The sequence below is a fragment of the Manacus vitellinus genome, unplaced genomic scaffold (assembly GCF_001715985.3).
Source record: "Manacus vitellinus isolate BGI_N305 unplaced genomic scaffold, ASM171598v3 scaffold_5_pilon, whole genome shotgun sequence".
NCBI lineage: Eukaryota > Metazoa > Chordata > Aves > Passeriformes > Pipridae > Manacus > Manacus vitellinus.
The window spans coordinates 16,904,397-16,926,915 of record NW_021940682.1 but is presented as its reverse complement, the minus strand read 5'-3'; the positions used below and the strand labels follow the sequence as shown (position 1 = coordinate 16,926,915).

Below are 22,519 nucleotides of genomic sequence, written 5' to 3'. Positions count from 1 at the left end.
AAGTGACAGGGAACAAGCCAGAAGGCAACATCATGTCACTGTACAAATACCTGGGGCACCTGCTTGAATATTTGTAACCTGAATGCAGAAGCTAGTTCTCATGCCTCCATCTCAAAACCAGAGACAATAGCATTAGAAACAGTAGAGAGAAAGTAATTTAAGATGACCAAAAGAACGGAAAGCTTCTGAACAAGGAAGGAGTAACTTAGACTACGATTCTTCACCCTAGAAAAAAAGTTGTCAGAGGGATAAATGCAAAAACAATGTAGAAAATAACAAGAATCATGGAAAAGGTAAATAGGAAATTTTATCCATCATTTCTTATAACATAAGCACTAGGAATTCATTCCCAAGAGTGTTGGGATCTGGGAGGCCATAAGGGAAGAAGCTTTGACATTTACTTGTCCTGCTCTTACCCTCCTTCCCCAAACTGCTGTTGCTGGGCACAGCATCTCCCACGCTGTGTGGAACTGTAACTTGACCCAAGTCATACTTTCTTATGAGCTGTGGTACTTCACCAAAAAACACTCCCATGTGCTAGTCCAAGACAATCGGTCCAGCAGCAGGCTGGTAGGTGGTAGTCCCCCCCCACACTGCCCTTTGGGGAGACAATTATCTCCCTGGAATATCTGTAAGTTAAAACACGGGGAGTGTGAAAATTATGAAGCACTCAAACCAGTCAGGGGTAGATACAATGAGAACTCCCTTTGAAGAGGATAATCTCCAATACATTTTGCTGAAAAAATATACAGTTGCAGAAAGCAGGGGGCCATAAGAAGAATACAGCAGCTAGCTCTTGCCATGTCATGAAAAGTTTTACATGTGCCTATCAATACATCAGGAATATAAATTTCTGTACAGGCAGGTGGGACACCAATCCTCAGAGTTTTCTTGGTTTTAAGCTATGTGCATTCTTGTGGTCTGTGGACAGCATGACAGATTACATTATATTACACATTGGAACGACCTATTTTCTCTGTTTCTACCATGATGTGATCTAATGGGCCCCCCAGCAAGAATGCTGCTGTGAGTTGTCACTCATGCTTGCTGCCTGACAATGTCACAAAACAATGGCACTGCCTGGATTCCTGTTGTGTATCCAGAACCATTCCATTATAATATTAAATCTATTTAATGTCAAGCCATAAAAGATGTGGCTTTCTATACTATAAACAAAACACTCAATAGTGGCAAGCTCCCAGTAATGAGAAAGGATAGGAAATAGGATAGAATAGGGAATAACTCTCTTTTGTTTGTTCTCCATTTCTGTGTACTCCTCCTCTGTCACAGTTATGGTAACATGTTAACCTCTTCACCTTGCAGAATACATTCACCACAGCTATGTTGAACCATATGAAGGAACATCCAGACATTTCAGCCATAAGTAATGGAGATACCTGCTTTTGCACTTAGGTGAGTGACCCAAAATAAATGTGTCTGCAAACATGCCTGAAAACTGCCTAAGAATACATTGTCTCAAAAATTTTAGTAATTTCTTGCTGGGCTGAAATTTTCAAGAGAAAAATCGTTTTCCAAGACACTTTATTCACTTTAGTTTCTATCTGGGGGCAGCTGGAAAGAAAACAAAAGGGAAAAGAAAATAAAAGGAAAGAAAAGGGAAAAAAGGTTATTTTCAATAAAATGCATAAATATCTTGCCTACTATGAATTATTTGAGTTGATAATATATGAAGAATTAAGTGGCCAGTTTTTGTTAGTCCTCAGTGCAAACTAATTCCCCGTGTTCTAAATTAGTTTGCCTCCAGAAAGGCAAATTGATAATATTGATAATATTGATAATCTAATACTGAGAGAACTGTAAGATGTCCCTCCATTTGTTATGGAGAGATGAAATACATTATAGAATATCTCAAATCGGAAGGGACCCATAAGGATCATTGAGTCCAACTCCCTGCTGCTCACAGAGCATTGTATGGATGAACCTCAACAGACTTGGTGCTATGACCACTTCCCTAGAGAGCTTGAATAATAGCTGAGAAAATGAAGAAGAACAATAAATTGTGTCCAGGAAGTTATAAATCATAAGAGAGAGATATAAAACTTATTACTATTTTAAAAAGCATCTTGCAAACTAAGAGATGTGGTTCTGCTTCTCCACCTGTTATGCCAACAAGAGAAACAGAAGTCAAAGTGTGGAAACGGGAGATTTCAATTGTTGTAAGTAATTGTTGTAAGTAATAACTCAGCATCTGTGGATTCAGGAGCATCAGGACTGTAAATCCACATAAAGCTGAATGTTATGAATGGAAGCTGTCTAGTCTCTCCCAATCTCCCATCTATTCCTGTTCCCACGTTCAGATATGCTCGTTACAGAGCAATTCATCCTCTCGCTGCTTTGCTCTCTGCAAACAGCTGCTCGGGCTGTCTGCAGTGACAGGTCATTAGTCGGCACTTATTTTTTTCGAGACTGAGTGCACAGGAGGGGCAGTGCTATAAAAGCTTCTCTGCAGAGCTCCATGAACTGATCTGGAAAGAGCTCTGGCCCCATTTGCTATGCTTCCTCTTAGCAAAGATTGCCTTGAAAGCTCTGTACCTTGTTGCTCACCTGCAACAGCCCTCTTTGATCATGTTCCAGGATTTTCAAAAAGCTCAGTCAACAGCATCAGTTGCACAGCTATTGCTATTCTAGTGCTGATCTTGTCACCATCACCCTCACAAACCACAGTCAGTTTAGCTGATATGACTACAGACTACTGTGCTTGCACATGTGGTACAACTATTTCAATTAAAGGTGTGAAGCCATTTCTCTTACAGGAATAAGCTTTAACTGTAAGAGTACCGTTCCAATTCTATGGGTGCGCCTGCACTAGGAGAGTGTACAACTTTAACTGCCTGGTCCCATCGATGTAGCACCGTTTATTGCAAGGAGATGTGGCTTTAATCCTGAACAACAGTGTTAATTTGCTATTTAATTCATACAATGCTTCCCGTCATTCTGCTAATTGATCTCCAAATATACTCCCTACCATGCCAGCTGAGGAGCATCTCTGCACTTCTAAGAGATTTTTCTTTGGAAGTATAAGGCTATGATCCTCTACTTCAGAATTCTAAAGAAGTACTGGCAAACTTGCTGTCATTAGATATTTTCTTCAAATTCTTCCAAACCTGCCAACTTTCTCTTCTACATTCTCTACTCCATAAATCCTGCCACTGAATTGTTAGTGTCTCACTAGCAGCTTTTTGATTCTTGTCAGTCAGGTTTTCTACCTTCTACATTTGTATGGTGATTACATTGAGCCATGCTTGTGACATCCCAGATTATCATCTTGACAGCAATTACAAGATCACAAGAACTGAACTGTCATAGAACCGACTGGAGTTGCAGAGGAGAAAGGAGTAGATTACAACACAGAAAGGGAAGCTTGACTTATTTTTCTTCACTAACAAATGATTCTTCTAGATTTCCATAGACTTACTTTAACTGCTGCATTGCTGCCCAAAAGTTCAGGCATGAAAAACCGCCTTACAGCTTCTGTGCTGCCAGCTGCTGTGAGGGTACGTAGCCAAAGCATGTCTGCTGTGTTCTGTAGTGTTCTGTCAGCCTAGGCCCATCAACTGTGTTTTAAGGATTGGCCATTGAGATCAAAGATGATCCAGCTCACTGTCAAGGAAACCTCTGTTCACCACATAGCAATTTGTGCCCTCACTTGGAAATCTAGATGAATCACGAGTTGCATGTGCTGCTGATTTTCTTCTTTGCTGCATGCAAGTGGTAGAGGAAGAAAGAAAGTGAAAGAAAGAAGAAGACTCTTCTTCAGTGATTGGAATCCAATGCTGAAGTGTTCAACAAAACATTTAAATTCTGCCTTTGATGAGCACCTATTGACTCAGTGGGATTTGCTAAGCTTCCATTTGAAGCTAGAGAAAAGTAATCTTACTCTTCATTTCCTCCCCCTCTCTGCACTACACCCCTCTAATCATGATAAATATATCTAAACATGCCTGATTAAGCCAGACAGACGATGTGCCCCTAATCTGAACTGATCAGTGCTCTGGAGCTGCCAAAGTGAACCTGCTGTCTCTCTATCAGACAGAACAATAAGGGGTCCGTAATGCAGCTCCATTAACTGCTTCCCACAGAACGAATTTTCCCTGACTGCTCTTAAAGAGCAGACACTTGAGGAATGCCGCCTGATGGGAAGTTGCTTTGAATCGTCTCTTTTGGCACAGCTGTCGAGCAGCTCCTTCTCAAGCTGTCCAGACAAACAACTAAAGTATGAAAAATGTAGCCGCTTCCTTCTATGCTACTTTCTTTTAAATCTCCTCATACCTTATCTTGCTAACTGCCTCTCAATTTTTCTCATCTTCTCTTGGTAAGCTTGAGGACTGGCTGATATGTGTTGCACTGCAAGTGTGTGGTTATCAGAAAACCAGTCCTGTTCCCACTGTGCATATATGTGTATGTAAGCAAGGGAACTGCTTCTGTGTACAGGTGGAGCTTGCACTCAGTGAATTCACAAAGTTTAGGGCTGCAACAGACCACTGTTATCAACACACTATATCAATATACCAACGAACCGTGTGTGTTAAGCATATTTGCATTAATATTGGAGGTTCATTGGAGGATAAATGGATGTAGACCAGAAAAAGAGCAAAATGTACATCTCTGAATTTGTTCTGGAAGGTATGCACACGCCTATGCGCATCTGCCTTTATGCAGGTGTAGCCCTTTTCAATCTTCATCCTCTGAAAAGATCTACTCTTACTAAAAGACTGCAGTCAAGAGGGATCAAGTGGGCATCAGACAATGTTTGGGCTCTGTGAAATCCTGGGACTACTTATCCTAAAACTGGTCTTTGGTATAATTTCAAGTACCTTCAAAGCTTCTCCGAATCACAGGAGCTGTGAACAGCTCTGGGGAATTCTGCTAGCTGCAAGTCAGATGGAGAATTACACTTCTCAAATCAATCATACAAGAGATTGGGATGAGGTGTGGCATTATATTTCAGACATACATCCTTTCAGGGAGGACTTTTCAAAAGTCACTTCTAAAGCAAAAGAGTCAAAACAGAATCAAGAATCTGGTACTATCAGACTTGATTAAAAACAACCAACCACAGACAGTAAAACCCACCTACAATTAGATCAAGATATTCCAAGGTGCTTTCCTTGTATTTGGGTATCTAAATATGGGAAAGAATACTCAAGATTCATTATGTCCAACTTTGACTGTCAGAGAGAGGATTCCAACATCCTGTTCTGTAAATCTGTGCTCTTGCACTGTAACTAAGAGCTGAGGAATTCTGGTGTTCGTAGGGGTCTGCATATGAATACACACTGGATGTGCATGTGAATGGTAAATTCCCTTTGTGTACGTGCAATCACGCACTTCGCAATGTGAAATGGAAATCTAGGAAAAAATCTGTAAATGTTTCTGCTAAAATACAAGTAAGTTCACCTTATGTCATTGGTTCATTTCCACGGCATTTAGCAAACTCCTCTTTTCTATATAAAAGATGAAAGATGCAACAGAAGGCTATAATTTTTTTTGCTTCTGGGCATAGCACAACCTAGAGAATTCATCACGTTAAAGTATTAATCCAACCTAGTAAAAATAGTTTTTAATCTTATATTGGACTCTGTATTGGAGCAATACATTTGAGTAGGGATTTGTTAACAAAATGTTATGAAAATCTGCTAGTATATACTGCTGGGTACATAATACATGTTTCTTTGATAAGGTCAGCTGATGAAATTTTCTGTAAAATGTGAAGAAAAGTAAGATCAGTGATGAAACTGCCATTTTTCTTGCTATCTTTTTTAAGATTAATCTTGCCATCACAGATAATTGTGCAAAATCTGGAATTCTAGTACTAAAATGACATTGTGTGCCAACAGGTATGATTTTGCACAAAAGTAAAACCTACAGTTAGCTCAATAAGAAAAAGTAGTTTCTTTGTCCTTTTAACCATAAATCTGTTCTAGTGCAAAATCGCATCTGACTGCACAAGTTGTGGTTTTTCTGCTGAAAAGTTTGTCTTGCCTCTTTTCCCTTATATATTTTTCTTCTCCTCTTGTGCTTTTATGAAAGAATGAAATACAACTGTCTAGTTCAACGTACAATTAGCTATGATATTGGAAACACAAACATGGGAAATCTGATAACTAGGTTTTTATGGCCCTCTTATCTTGGACATGTTATACATAATTTCAGCTAACAACCACCTTTGTTCTGAGAAGAACTGACACACCGATACACACAGAAAGCTTCACATTTAAGTAAGGACAAAGAAATTGAAATGCCACTAGTGGTATCTGCTTTGTGGTATAATGAGCACGGTTGTGATACCTTCATTGCATAATGTCACCACTTGCATATTTTACCTTCTGAGCTGCTCTGTTGTATTAACTGTTTTTTCTGCTTAATGGGTCATCACAGCTCAACTTCCATTTAAACACAGTACCCCTTTTACAAGACCTAAGTGCTACAAAACAGTCTTTCTATAAATTGCCGTTAGCTCATTGCATCCTCATTTGGGAATGGTTCTGAAAGGGTTTTAAAAGAAATCAATTACAATAATTCATACATTTAAAGATGCAACTCCAACAGTCAATCCAACTTTTCTTCTCATTATAAGACAAATGTGAATGCCAGCTTGTTACTATTCCTGGGGTTCTCTCTGCACAGTGATCATATCATTTTAAGTAAAGTGTGGAACATATTTCAGGTTTGTCAATGCATTTGGATTATGATACCTCTGAAATATAAGCACAGCAGCAGTTCCTGAATGATTTAACATGCAGACATTTTTACTCTGAATTAGGAACAACACATTCTTGTTTATCTTAATTCATAATTGAATTATAAAAAATTGGAATGGGTTCTCATTATCTGGAATAAAAATATCTGGGTCATACCATGATGTAAGAATATTGGTTACTGAAACATGCAGACTGAAACTTAATTAAACACAAAAAGTTCCTTATATGTTGATCAAGTCTGACATCCTACATTTCCCCTTCCCACAGTATGAGCACCATCATGTCAATGAGGCTCACTGGAAGCTCTCTGCATAACCCTTGTACACCCTGCAAAAATAATCACAGTCCTACTCCTTCAGTGCGCAAGTAATCGATTACTGCTCTGCTGCAGGGAACCACACAGCCTTCAGACTACTCAGTAGATTGCATGTGGCAAAAAGGGAACACTCTGCAAAGGGTGTGAATGAGTCATTCGACATTTCAGGTTGACTGAAGTAATTCTCCTACATTTATTTCTAATCTTGACGTGCTATCCATATTTGCATGTTAAGCAGGATGGGAAGAAAGAGATTTAAATTATTTGTTACAATACATGCAGGGAAAACAGCAGACTGCATGTATGTGAGAATGTGGTATTTACCTGCATGAGTGGGTGAACACAGTATCCTGTGAAGTGCCTTTTCTGCCCTCATACAAGAGTAGGCATTCTACATGCAAGCCTGAACACATCTCAGCAAAAGTATATTTGAACATGTGTACCTCTAGGGATCTGATTATAAATGAAAGATGTTCATTTGCAGTATGCCTGAACAGAGGAACAGAGGTCCCATGAGCATACTTCAGGTGACGTGTGTGTTGTGTTTTCTTTGGCAAATACAAATCTGAATGAGCTGGTCTGTGTACACTTCATGGGTACGCATGTGTGCTCTGTGCATGTGGGTGACAAGGATCACCTATAAGCATGAACAGGTGCCAGTGGAAGCTGGAATTTATGCACTTGTCAAACATCATTAGCAGTAAGCCAGCTACTTAAAGATTTCCATGGAAAGGATACATGGCACCCTCTCAAAGCATGATCTGGCCTAACACTGTGCTCCTTCACTCCTGCTCATACTTCCAATTCAAAGCGCAAGTTTGCAGGGAGTCTGACTTTTTATAGTTCACTCTGAAGTCTGATTGATCCTTGCATATCTAGTAACTTTAAGCATTAAGCCATTTTAATGTACGAGATCACCTCTGAGGCTTAGAAGCCCCAGTTCAAGCACTTGGGTTTGAAACTTTGGACAAAGATGCTCACTTAGCTCTCATTTAAAAAAAATGTACCTATCCATATGGAGACAGATTCTGCTGAATTGCCTCACAGAAGACATTTTCAAGGCTGTAGAGGCAAACATAAGATACTTCATGAGATATTCAAGGCTATATCATAAGGACTCAGTGCTTTAAACTGAAGATAGAGAATCTTGCTGTGAATATGGAATCAGTGGGCCACACATGAACTTATTCTTGAGGAGATGAAATATCAGTTGGGTGGGGCAAGCAGAGTGCTGGTATCTTGCCTCAAGTTAAAAAGATAGTGGTTTGGTTTTGTACAGAGCTAATGATGTATTTGCATCCAGAGGAACAGACTTGCAGCATGTTGCATAGGTAAAGGCCATCACCAAGATCTGCACTGATTTGTCTTTTTTTTTTTAAATGTCCAAATTATTGTGTCCTTGAAGTTGATAAGATTTGCTAACTGCATAAAGCACTGCAGATCCTCCCTCCCACCCCCAGTCTGCAAGTTATTGATGCCACACTCTCAATTAACCCTAGTGAGAGAGTATAGAATGGATGTTGTCTCTCTGTTTCAGTCATTTTTTGCTCAGTAACCGTTTACATACAAACCACTGAATGGCAGAACTTAAATCTCCAAATAAAAGTGCTTTAGTGGAAAAAAAGGTGCGCATTCATGACTTTTGTATTCATATTCAGCCTGGTGTGCTTCGTTATCTGAAAGCCCAAACATTGGACCTAGTCATTGCAGATTCTGTCCCATTAAGTAGTGAGTGCAATTCTAGTTCAAAAAGTTTAGAGAAAATGTACTCTTACATTTGTTTGTGTGGCAACTGCAGGTATATTATTGTAATTCCAACTTATCCACTGTGCTTGTATTGGCTTTGTACAGAAGATAAAATGGAATGAGATGAAAACCCAAATTTTGTTAGTGAGTCCGCTCCAAGGCACACTTACTGAGGTAAAGGTCTAGCAGCCATTGGAACTGGTGATCAAATTAGGGGAGACAGCTACAAACCAGTTCACAGATCCCCACCAGCTCACTTAACCATGAGAGTATGATTGTTTTACCCTGGTTTTGTTGTCAGGCTGAGACATGGCTGTGTACATATTTAAAGCAGTCAGCTGTTGCATTCAACATTACATTAAGCTTTATGAGGGGAGGAAAGTATGCTATTTCTTCCACAACACAATAAACGTCATGCACATTTGTTCCTACAGTTATGCTCCAGAATATGCTATGCTGACATCAGTGTTGTCATCTAAGAATCATCTAATGAAGAAGAGTTGAAAGCAAAAAAAAAAAAAAATCAAGGAATTGATATCTTATTGACAGTCTGTTGACTAGTTGTTATAGCTCTATGCTTTTCTCCTTACTCTTTCATTGTCTTTCCTATTCGTAAGGCAAATTACGTGAAGCAAATGGTATTCTGAACAGAAACCAACAGGTCAGAGCCATTTATAGAATCATACAATAATTAGATTAAAAGGGATTTTTGGCAATCCTGCAGTTCAAGCCCCTGCTCACAGCAGAGTTAACTTTGAAATCACACAAGATGAGAATGTAACCTCATTTTTCTACAGTGACTACTCTAAAAAACCCACAAGTCTCATTCAGGCAATTATATAAATTATGCACACACCTAGATCAAAGACATATGGAAAATAATTTAGGTAGGAGATCTGCAGTAAATGATTTGAGATTTTCTTTCAATATACATTCATAGATGATATTGACTTCAGTGCTAGACTCCAATTATACAGCTGCATATTATCAAAACACACACTAAAATGAGGCTATTTTTACAATCATTATTTCTTGACCTCTGTGTGCTTAAATATTCTCATTATATAACTTCAGAAAACTGATTATTTGTAGATGGAATTCAGAAAACAATACAAAAGAGGAAAGAAGGGGAAAATTCCAAACTGGAAAAGAAAAATTACTTTACTAGGCACAATGGAAAACACTATGTGTCATCTACCTCATACAGCTTTCAAGAAGGTGTTCCTCTTCTACATACTTTAGAAAATCTGCAGAAGAAAGTTTTGAGAGCTACAAACTGTAGGAACTGTGCCTCTCTCACCCTTCAAGATGCATTGTGAACGTTGGTAAGGGTTCTGCAACGAGAAAACTACCAGTGGCAAGAATTACTCATCACAAGATTTAAACAAGGCCTGTGCACTGCTACAAGGAGATTTACCCCTCAAAACACAGATTAATATGATTACTTCCATGATGAATGAGGTGAATTTTATCCAAATTGAATACATCTAAAAATATTATCAACACTACAATTCTGCTTTCAGGTGAAAAAAATCAAAACCCCATTATGCTCACTGCACTTCCATTTTCTGCTGCGGTCTCTATCAGTTTGTTCTGCTTATATCTAATTTACTTGTGATCAGATTTAAGGACTACAATGTTCAGATTCATTACTATTGCATATCTTGCTGTATTTGATTATGGTAGGCTATCTTGAAGATGAACCTTGCTTTTTAGTTTAGCGTTACAAAAATGATTATATTTAATAAAGTGATCATCATTGTAAAAGAAGCTAATCTCCAAATATCCACAAAACATTCTTTGAATTTTGGAATACTGTTTTCTTGGTTGTGCTCTCTGAAGGTAGTTGGACTTTGCTCATCTCTGCAACTTACAAAGAAAAGAGGTAATGCTCAGCGTTTCTGAAGCTCAAGTCAATTAAGCATCTAAGATTGCAGAGCAGAAGTTGATGCATTCAAAACCACTTCCTTAAAAATGTCATGCCAAGATTTTGACTGAACAGGGGAACAACATTTCAAAAGAACATTCTGCTCAAAAGCTAAAGAGCGTTTCAAACAAAAAAAGTAAAATTAAATATACAAATAGAAACTGTTCAAAATAGCAGTAATTCATTAAGAAAATAACCACTGTTCACTCCAAGAGATTCTCAAGGCATTTCATAAATCATGAATTAAATTCAAACTCACTTTAGACTTCTGATATCCTGATAGGCTCCAGTGGGGGAGTTTGCAGCAGTGCTTGGCAGGGGCCACACACTGCTGTAGTTCCTCCCTGGTGTGTCTGAAAGGATTACAGCTGCTGCTTTGCCTTCTCTTGCTAAAACTACCTAGTACTTTAATTAAGAAGGTCTGTTATGGTTCTTGGGGTTTTTTTGCTGCAGCTTCACTGAAAATAACACTTCTCTGGACACCCCTGGTATAAGTTAGCTGAGTTGGTAAGTCTGAATGTTAAAATATGATGATTGTGTGCTTTGACTCCAGCTTTACCCTAGAGAGTACTTCCAGTTTGGCTGCTGCTTTTCCTGACCCTGTATCCATCCCTTCACCTAACAATGAAATTCTTTCTCCAGTACTTTTCAGCAGTGCACAGCAGGTTAGGAGCAGCAGCAACAACTGCCCAATTAAAATTAAAACGTCAGATGTGCAGAAGGCAAACTGTACTCAAACTGATCTGCCTGGGCCATAAGGGCAAAATGCCTTTAGGCTCATGCAATTAGCTGAAGGATAATTGATGGCCACAAGCAATCAACCTACAGTTGTGGGTCTCATATGCAAGAAATGTGCTAGGGCATGTCACTCAGTATTGACTCAGAAGAAAGGGCTTAATTCTGTCTGAGTCACTAACACCATCTCCTGAAACACTGAGGGTTTCCTTAGAAATCTCCCTGAAATTACCAGCTGAAATCACAAAGTGCTCAGAAGACTCAAAGCAGTGGCTACAAGTGTGCTACCATTCCCACTGTCTCTATAAGTTATGGTATGCAAAGAATGGTAAAAACTGTTTAGCTGGATGTGGAGAGGAAAGGATCCTTCAAGTGAGAGCAGCACCCCTGATGATTTATTAGAGCAAGACAGTTATAATACAGGTAAAAGCAGGTGTGGAGAGTTTTGAGGCACTACTGAAGTGATAGAAATCATGCCAGAAAAATGAATTCTTATTCTGGAGTACTAATGGCTACCCGAAGAACTGCCCTGAAACAACTCTCTGGGAGAGATCCTCATTCAAACAAGCCCTTCATCTTTCCTCCCTTCTACTTCCTACCTTTCTTTTTAGAATGGAGCTTGCTGAGACCTGGGTTTTTTTCTGCTATGATGTTGCCTACACCTCAAGAACTGATGTGTTTAGTCTCTTTTTTTTTAAATTTTTAAATAAAGACAGCTACTGCTTATTAAATTCCCAGTTAAATTATTACCTTGATGTACCTGTTAGAGCTGCTTTCCGAGGAGGTATATTGTATTGACCACAGCTAGCCACAATGCTATAAAATCCCCTGTGTTTCTCCTGCCTGAGATGGCATATTGAGAAATATACCTGGAGTAAACCGCTTAAATATTAAAGCACTGCTTGCTTTTGGCAATGAAGACATAACCTCTGTCAGTGCAGAGCACCCACTGTCGACAGTGTCTGAAAGTCAGTTCAAGCCTTTCTGTAAAAAAACTAATTAATAATAAAGCTCAGGATGCTTAAAGAGCTGACCCTCAGAAGCCCTGGAGATTTAGGAAAGTATTTCTACACCCATTCTGCATTTGCAGTTATTAATGAATGATTAGTTTCTACAGACATTATCTTGTGGTTGCTTCAACCCTGTTTGCCACATTGACCTCAACAGTTAAGGGAAGAAATCAGAACAATGACAAAAACTAGCTAAAAAATAAAAATAAAATTAATTAGTATGTACTATGGAGGCACTTGGCATGTCCGCGTACTAACAGCTAATTTGAGTTTTGCACTTAAAATACAGATTCGGTGGTTTTGCTGTGTATGAAAAGCACAGCATACATTAAGAATTACAGCACTTACTGTAAGGGCAAATAATTAATTTCCTGAGAAGTTACAATTAAATCTATTAATTAGTTTACTAAGTAAAATTATTCTTAAATATGGTTTTTTTAAGAAACTTGACACTTTGTGTTCGATATTTTGCTTGTTTCTATAGCCTTAATAATGGATTAGTTAATCCAGCTTTTTATTCTACTTAAAGATCACAGAAATCTTGCGTAGACAATGTAGGAAGATTTTTCAAGAATTTTTTAACTTTATGATATTTCTCACAAAAAAATCTCCCTTCAGAAACCCCCCAGTGTTTAATTTATTCCCTCAGATGATGCTACAAATGGAGACCTCAAGACACCTGAGCTGCCGACAGTTAGAATGGTCCTTTTGGAATGCTTGTCACTTCACACTTGGATTCTCAGTAGATAGTAGAGCCTCCACCATCTTTCAGCAGGGACAGTTGGCTTCACTTCTGTTGGAAACAGAGGGAAGCAGCTGCTGCTCAGAATGATGAAACTCCCATTGTGAGCAGCAGTGTCAGCCCCACTGAGAACTGCCTTGCTGCGATGTTGTGGGAAAGGAAAAATGTTTGCCTGAACATCATTTAAAGCTAATCTGACAACACAAACATTCAGAGACTTTCATTATTGAATGGGCTCATTACAGCAAAAGGAGTAGGTAGCGTTAAACCATTTGGGTATGTAGTACATGTGTCATTACTTAGTATACAGGAGATAGCAATATATGCTGTATCAAATCAGTAGGCAAAGGAGGCAAGTGCAGCACATGGCCTCTGTTGAAGGTAATGACATGATTATGACAACCTGATGTAATTTTTGGCAATGTAATATTGCATGTCGCTTCATCCCTTTCTACTAAGAACATGAAAGTACTTGATGGCTTCAGTGTATTAAGATTCACCTTCTGTTGAAGATGGGAAAGCGTTTTCAGACTAGATTCAGTTCTTTTTGACAGCTGAGAAGATTGGGAGATTTGTTTTTGTTTGCTTTGATGGATTTAATCTCAGAGATCTGTTACACTGTTAGAATTATCAAGAAAGGATAGTCCAACCAGTGTAACGATAATACAACTTGAAACTTGATAATACCACTTGAAACTGTAAACTAATCATCCTGATAGAGTTAGAAAATGTTTGTTCCATCCCCGTGTAAAGCTCTGCACACTTGGTTGACAGAAGGTTTGGTCACCTTTCTCAGAATCAGTGTTTTGACTATTATTTGGGGAGCATACTGGATGTGACAGACGAATAGTCTGATGTGGTTCAGCAAATGCCATATACAAAGACTCAAAGAGAATGTCTCTAGTGTCCTGGCTTTATACACTATGTACTTTCACATGAAAAACAGTTACCAGGGCACGATTATGCACAGAGGCAATTTTAGAAGTTGTTTCACATCCCTGTTTAGATTGCAGGGTTATGGAGTGCTTCTCCAGTGCCAGAACTCAGCTGTATTTTGGAGTGCCTATGACCTGGAAACATGATGTTATTTATGTAGCTAGATTTTAAAAATAAAAAAGGAATGCCAGAGCTCTGGGGGTTTAAGTTTGTACTGTAAGTGTTACTGGTGGATTTTTCATGATGAGATAATAAAAAAAAAATAAACGGGGAAAGGAAAAACTAGAGAACACAAGGCATAGAGTGCCTCGGGGAAAAAATGGCATGTTATTAGTACTTTACACTGCTCTGAAAAGATAAAGCCATATGTAAAAAAAGATTAGAGTTGGGGAGAAAGAGGAAGGATGGATCTTGGGAGTTCCAAGAGAGGTAAAAAAGAATTTCATCATGTATTGGCACATAATGTTCATTTAGGCATTCGAGTAATTTTCTTTCATCTCATAATATTTTGCAGTACCGACCTCTGATCTTAGTGCCAGGATAATGTGTCCATTCTTAGCAAGCTTATTCCTCAAAGGTTAGTCTCCCCTGCTCAGATATTATTTAAATGGTACTTTAGCATGGTTCTCTAACTAGCAGAACAATTAAAAAAAGTTATGGCTATGGGAAGAACTCAGACCCTTCCAGGATAATTTTTTTCATTCTCATGTATCTGAAATCCTTCTAGAAACAGTATTTACAGCAACTATGCTTCAGAGATAGCATTCTGGGCTAAAGCAAAAGAAAAGAAGATGCCCTTCCTTTCTCCCAGATTATCCAGCTGGGTTGAGTTAAATATCCCTGGGACAGTAGTGATCAAACATCGAAGCATTTGAGTACAACATCAGCCCACTAGAATGGTTGTATCATGGGATTCAGTTTGTGTTTTGAACCATTTGTTAGCCTAGCTGATGTGACTACCAATTCTACTTGTGTTCGTGCAAGTCTCTCTCCCTCGTTCAAAAAAAGTGCTCATTTAAAATAGTATTTAAAATTAATTATCACTATAAAATGCAGAAACAAGACACCCTTGTTTGGTGATGAAGAAAGATTAGGAATCCAGTTTCCAAGCCCAGCTCAGCTAAAGTTTTGCTGTGCATACCTGGGCAAGTCACTTCACGTCTCTGTACTGTAGGATGTATTGAAAAAGTGCAGTGCAGCCATACATGGAAATATTTAAATGGAATGGGGCACCAAAATCCATAAAACCTCCTCATCAGGAGACCAGTTCATTTTTGCAGATTGTCAAGTTAGTTTGGCTGGTACAGCTTTAGTGCTTCTGTCATCTCAATGTCATCACGCTCATGTACCTGAGCCTGATTACAGTTATAAAGTGAGAGCACTCACACTCATCTGTCTTAAAAGCAAATGGGCAAAATGCCCATCAATAGGCAAAAACGTCTGTAGACATTAAGATGAAAGGCTTGTGCAGGAAAAACAGTTACTGCCATATAAACCCTGATGGTAATATACTTCCTTTCCTGCTGCCCAAATGTGCAAAGAATGGTGGGAAATGAAGATGAAAAGACTAAGAAGACTCCTTCAATGGAGTTCCAAAAAAAAGATTTTTGAAAGATATCACGGGATTTATGGATAAAATTTGTGCTGACTGGAATATGGTTGGTAGTCAACCCTGAGCTTTAGATCAAGCGTGTGACAATCATTATATTGAACATGTATGTGGCACTTAGGGACATGGTTTAGCGGTGAACATGGCAGTGCTGGCTTAATGGTTGGACTCAATGATTTTAGAGGTCTTTTCTAACCTTAATGATTCTGTGATTCTATATAGTCACTCGAGGAACCAAAAGAAGATAGAATTGTTACGTTCTTCTTAAACCAAAAGCAGACTCTGGAGAGAAGAGAAGAGAAAAAGGTAGTGGAAGTCGGGGCCTTATTATATTGTAAAAAGCTAAAGAAACTAAAATGACCCCCGAAGACCCAGGCATATCAACTGTTGGTAGCAATATTTCCTTACTTGTCAAACATATGGCATTTTATCTGCCCCAGTAGGTAAGTTCTTCTAACTAATATCAGAGACTGAACTTGCCAGTGAGTATATTTTAAGGTGTGTGTCTATATACATATATCTTACAGCTCCACTAAGAGGAGAATTTCAAGTGAAAATACTGTTAGGGAAAGAAACTTAGGGAAGAGAATGAAGACCATTTTCATTATGTCAGACAGTAAAAATAAACCAGAAGAGACTGCCTACAGCAGTAGTTCCAGATCTGTAGCTTAATAGCAGCCTCTTGCCTGCCAAACTTTTAGATATTGCTTGTGGCTAAAGAGAGCTGCTGTCAAGCTGCAAGTTGATGGGGAGAGCAAAGTATAACATTGTGCAGAGGACATTACAACCTCACTGCTGTTGCCCTTGAATCAGCAAAAACGGAGGGCATTGGTGTATGGTTACAAGAGTAGAATATAATCCTGAGGAAAAAAAAAGAAATTCCATGTGAACAGGTAAAGGAAGACAAACACAAAGAGAAAAGTAATGGCTATAACTTATAAAAACCAGACAAGCTTGCACACACGCTACATCTTATGGAAACTAATGCAAGAAGGTGTAAGAGATCAGGACAAAAAACTAACTTGAGCAGCAGAGCCCTGGCTTTCTGGAAGTTGCCTGTTTTGCCCAGGCAGATCCTTCAGTCTTAGTTTAGGAGATGTGTGCAGAAGGGAGCGCTAGAGATGAAAGCAACTCCAAAATCCAGACAACAAAACTATGCTAAGTTTAGATGTGTACATTTCACATTGCATCTCCATCCATCTCCAGGTTATTCTGCTTTCTTGATAAAAATGGGAATGACACACCCTGCTATTTTGTGCTTAATCTCTTATCCGTGGGATTGTCACATTAGAATGTAAGAAAGAAATAGAAGTAAATGTCACTAAATAGGAAAGTAAAGAGAATTGCTTCACTGCAACATTTTTTCACTGAGCTGCTACTAAGGAAACATGGTTTCTCCATATCTGTTCCACAACTCATTTTGCCATCACATCATAGCCAGATTTTATGTCCTATTCAGAAACTTGTGAGAAGAGGCTAAAGCATGGGCCTCTCTCTCTTCCGCTTTCAAGTGGATGGCTGCATCACCTACAATCTTGCACATCAACACATAACTGATGGGTAACTCTTTCTTATCCCAAAACCCAGCTCCTCCTGTCATGCCTATTTACTAAAAGCTCAGTCATTACAAAACCTTTTTTCACCAGGCAATTATAAAAGGGACAGATTCTCCCACTGCTGTTGAAGAGAGTTTAGATTATTGTTTTTTCTAAGAAAATTTTGTACTGGTAGGATGCTACTAAAATGTTTCTTATAGACTGATGTCCTTTTGTTCCTACAAGACAACTATTACGAACTTTATGTACACAAACACACATGAAACACACACAAGACCTTGCTATACAGCTCTATAGCACTGCAGTCTAAAGAAATGTCTCATAACGATATTGCATATTAGGCTTACAGTGCATCAAAAAGCTTTACAAGGACATTAAAAAATAATTGAGGAGAAATTACATTCATGCCTGACCCCTTAAGAAACCACCACATTCCACAGAAGACACCAAAAGGAGGGTCAATAATGCCAGATCTTCAGCTGCCAGAAGCATTTTTCTTTCTAAGCATCTTGCCCCTGTTGGTATGATCACAATGGGTGTCTCAGAGATACAATAGTCTGATCTCTGCCAGAGCAACCTTAAAGTTTCTGGGAAATCTGGATATCTCTTGTGCTCCTGACTAATACAAAGAAATTTCTCCATTCATTATTTTCTTTGTTCTGTTCCAATAAAAACACTCCTCCTGAGCACAGTCCTGATCCCCCACTGACAAGGCGAAAAGCCTGATGCACCTGCGGTGGAAAACACACTGAATCTCAAGCCTTGCAGCTAAGACCTTATTTGTTTAACTCCACAGAAAATGTGATACTAATTTACTCAGCATATTTACCCTTAAAACTTCATAGTGAAAGAAGGAAGCAGCCAAGCAGATCTGTACCTTTGAGGCAGGTGGTTGCACTTTCCTGTTTCAGGTTCTGTGATGAGAGAAAGCGATGGGGGAATGGCACAAGTCTCATAACAACCTGTCTTCAGCACAAATGCTTAGCAAGGGCCAAAGTCTGTGGAGCCATGTGGGACACACAAGTCTTCACCCCAGCATCTCAGCCTCTCCCTCCTGAAGCACAGCCAATCAAGCTAGTAGGGTGCAAACCACAAACCACGCAGGAACTCACAGGCACGGCAGCTCACCGAGCCTGTGAGTGGCTCATCAGCTTAGAGTGGTTTTATTCTTTTACTGTGAGGGAAACTGCTCTAGAGCAGTTTCTCTGAATGCTACAGCTGTGCTGGGGCACCTCATAACTTGCTCGATGCTGAGTTCTTTAATATATCTGTCTGGAAAACACTGGCCCCTTTGGACAGAAGTAGTGATCCCCAAGAGCAAGCCATCAAAGGTCTAAAATGCACCCTCTTTTCTGTTATGGGGGGACAGCAGTGGCCATAAACTATCAGCATCTGAATTCGTGAAGCACCTCTCCTGCTACACACCCCATTTGATGCGACAGAATCTATGGGTGTATATGCACGGGGCACCCACATGTGAAGATGCACTTGGATCTGTGTAAGCAAACACAGGCAAATGCAACAATCATCTTGTGCCTGTGTAGGCACAGACCAAGAGAGAGTTGATATATCGAGTGTCCAGGATTTCATCAGATTGAGGGATTAGTGTGAACCAGGGGGCTGTCTTCAAGCTGTGAGAAAAAGAGTTATGAAAATCTGATTCGTACAAGAACACAGAAAAGGCACATTTGCCTATTTAGTTGCTGTATCAGTTGGGTTGCCAGCAGGGTTGTATTGCAGTGGCCTGGACAAGAGTGACTGAGGTCTGCCCAGCTGACTGATGATTTGTCTGGGCTGTGCACCTTTCAGATGGTAAAATGTGTGGTAGTATCTTAAGGATATAAGAATAGAACTTTCTTCTCCTCAGGTGAGCAATGGCTGAAAAGACACTGCTGGGTTACTGCACTAAACTACCCCCCCACCACTACAGAAAATGGAAGGGGTCTCCCATTCCTCACAGCAGGGGCTGGAAGATGGGGGGGAGGGGCTGATGCGTGAAAATTGACCGCCCCCTCGTGGATGCAAGCAAGCCTATGGAGAGGGGCAGGGCTGGTTAAAAGCATTCTGAATTGGATTACAGAAGGAAAGGGGTGGGGCAATGTTGCAGATGGATTGGCAAAAGCAGTTTGAAGCAGGGGGGCGGGGCGGGGGTGGGGAGAGAGGGGAGGGAAGCTGATCCCAGAATCTCTGCTGTTCCCACTGCTGGAAGAGGGGATAAATAGAGGGTGGTGGTGTGAGTCCATCCACCTATATCAGCCTCATGGTTAACTCCAATCATTAATTACACAGTTACCCCTGCACTATGCTCATCCTACTGGGGCTTGGCCTCTGGAAGGCTGTTTCCTCCCACCTTCCCTGCCCTCCAGAGCTCCCTTCTCATGCCTAAGGGCTGCCAGGGATCAGCAGGGTCTCTGTGGGAGGAGGAGCATGGGTGGTTGGAAAAATGATTGCTACTGGAGAGCAGAAAGCCTCTGGCCTTAGGAAACACAAGCCCTTGCCCTGGCCCATGGGCTGCCAGGTGTGGTGCCTGTGGCTGTTAACATGAGGCATTTCAGAGAAAGTAAAAAGGACTTGACATCAAGTTAAATTTCTCCCTGCAGCCACCACTCTAGGACCACTTAAAATCATAGCCTAAAAACATCATCTAAATTCTGTCGGGGAGCTGTAAGCCGTGAAAGGGCTGTTTGCTGCAGCTGAAATAGATTCATAAATTATCAAGTTCTTGAGCCAGTGAGATCCACATGCCCCAAGTTCTTGAGGCCACTTTTCTTGACTTTGTACTGTTTCCTTGAGTATGGTTCAGCGCCTGGCCAAATGGTCCGTGCCTTTTCCATCCTATTGCTCAAAAGCAGCAGAAAAAAATATTTTCACTCCTAATTATTGTTAACTTTGTAGAACAAGCGGCCAGACTGCTCAGGTTCAATCTGTGTTCTTCAAAAGAGCACAGGTGTTACAAAGAGAAATGGGCAAAATTTTATTGATAACATTGAACTATCTAATATTGAAAAAAACTATTCTTAACTGTATCTTTTGTCCAAAAAATTACAAAGAACAATTAAGATGTTTTATGAATTGCTATTAAATTACTCTTTTGCCATTTTTAATGGTTTAAGTACTTCCAATATAAAATATTCTGGTTTTCCATCTAAAAACAGCTCTTTATCTCAAAATCTACTTCAATTTGAGTAAAAAGGGTAAAAACAGATTAAACAATATACAATGTTTTGGAGAAAAGCACAACTTTCCATTTGATAAAGATAAAAAATATTTTTTCTTTTGCCTTAGGGACATCAATCTTGCAAGCAAACTGAAAATCAGTTATATATGCAGCATTGTAGCATTAATCACATGGAGCTGGCTGAAGAACAGAGACACAGAATGCAAGAATCAAATGCTGATATCTTGTTCACTAATGCTAAGACCTATACAGTGTTCAGCTTCATTTATATGGCACAATTTGTCTGACATTTCCTGACAAACAAAAGCAAAAGACTGGAAATTAATGCAGGGCTGTATCCAGTCTTCAGGCTTTATAGTCTCAATTGATCAATTTGAATATTATTTAAATACAAACATCTACCAAATTTTATATTTCAGGCTTTTTTTTTTTTTTTTTTTGATTGTGTTTTGTTTTGGTCAGAGGAAGATCTTTAGGCTAATAACTTGTTTTAATCATGATTCAACTCTTTTGACATAATGCCACCAAAATACTGGTATTGTATTGCTATGTCAGTTAGTAAATTCTTTTTATACCTCTGGAATATTCCTGAGCTCCTGAAGTGAGGGGGAAGGCTATGCCAGCATTGTTCATGTTGTTCTTTTTGTATATGTATAGAACTTCAAGCTGTCACTCTTGGACTTTTCACCACTTACTAAAAGCAAAGAAAGAGAAGAAAGCATTGCATACTCATCAAAATCCTAGACCTACAAAATAGAAACCATGGGGGGACCCAGATAAGGGAAACATAGGTACCAAGTTTTCTGTAAAGCAAGGGGGATTGCAAAAGGATTAGCTAATCAATTTGTAAAACAAAGCAAATCAATGTATGCTGCCATATAACCAATGTCACAGTGCCACTCTGACAGAGAGAGAAACATACAAAGGGAAAGGAGGAACCTCATGATTGATGTTTTTAATAGCTTCATTGAAACACATGATAAAATCAGATTCTCTCAGCAGGAGACAGACAGATATAAATGGACTCCATCTGAAGCGCAAACAACAAAAAGACACAGGGAATTGTAAAACATACAGCACCCTCCTCATAAAGATCTCAGTTTCTCTCATCCAAGTGTTTGCAACTGTTTCTCCCTGTGAAATCCTAATTAAACCAGTATTTTTCCCGTTTAAGTAATTTGAAAATGTGTGTAGTTTGATAAAAAGGTTAATTAGCTCTATTCTTTAAAAAATTGAAAAGGTACCATTTTGATCTTTTGCTTGAAATTCATGTCTATCCTTGCATTAAAAGTATTCCTCAATCTGGACTGTGGTAGCTCGCAGACAGGAGAAACATACTCATAAGGGGGGGCTGTAGGGAGGCGCCTCAGATGGAAACCAAACATTTATCATAAGTTTTAATATTTTTACTTTTTGTTCTCCTAAAGTGTACTACAGATTGTTTTTCTTCTCGAGGCTGGGTGTTTTTCAAGGCTTGAAATCAAATTGATACATGATGAAGATGGACCTTCTCTGGTGACTTAGATGGGAATTGCACAGAATTCTATCCAGCCTGATACTAACCAATAAAAGCAAGGGATAGGAACAGGAACATCACAAAAAGCTATGAAATGACAATTCACAGGCATCATTTAAATCATTTGGAGGCTGCATTCCCTTTTTATGCTGTTGCTGACCAAAATGCACTTCCTATTGAGTGTACCAGCTGTGAAAGATGACAGATCCAAGCTGATTGGTCTAGAAAAATTGTTGTTACTGTTTAGCAGAGCAATTCATAGACAAATGGAAGTTCTTGTTTTAATTCCTTCACCTCTCTGCTCTGGTTTAAAGCCCTTCAACAATTCCTTAGACAGAAGGATTGCAATAGATTGACATGAGACATTTCCTTCCCTTCTCCCTAGTTGCAGATATTGTCCTTTTGCTGTAATGTAACTTTCACTGACTCTGACATTGGCACTTGGATCTTGTTATAGATATATGCTATATATTGATATATATTGATATATGCTCAAAATGCTAGCTTTGTTAGCACCAAAGTCAAT

At 39.3% G+C, this 22,519-nt stretch overlaps 1 protein-coding gene across 1 annotated transcript in view; it reads right to left on the bottom strand.

Moving 5' to 3' along the window:
- The window catches only part of GRAP2 (GRB2 related adaptor protein 2), a 39,492-nt gene extending 21,233 nt beyond the window's left edge, over window positions 1–18,259 (bottom strand). The window contains exon 1 of the mRNA XM_008931529.2: window positions 18,177–18,259. The gene's annotated coding sequence lies outside the window, so the exon portion shown is untranslated. The remainder of the gene's footprint in view (window positions 1–18,176) is intronic.
- Window positions 18,260–22,519: the final 4,260 nt, after the last annotated feature.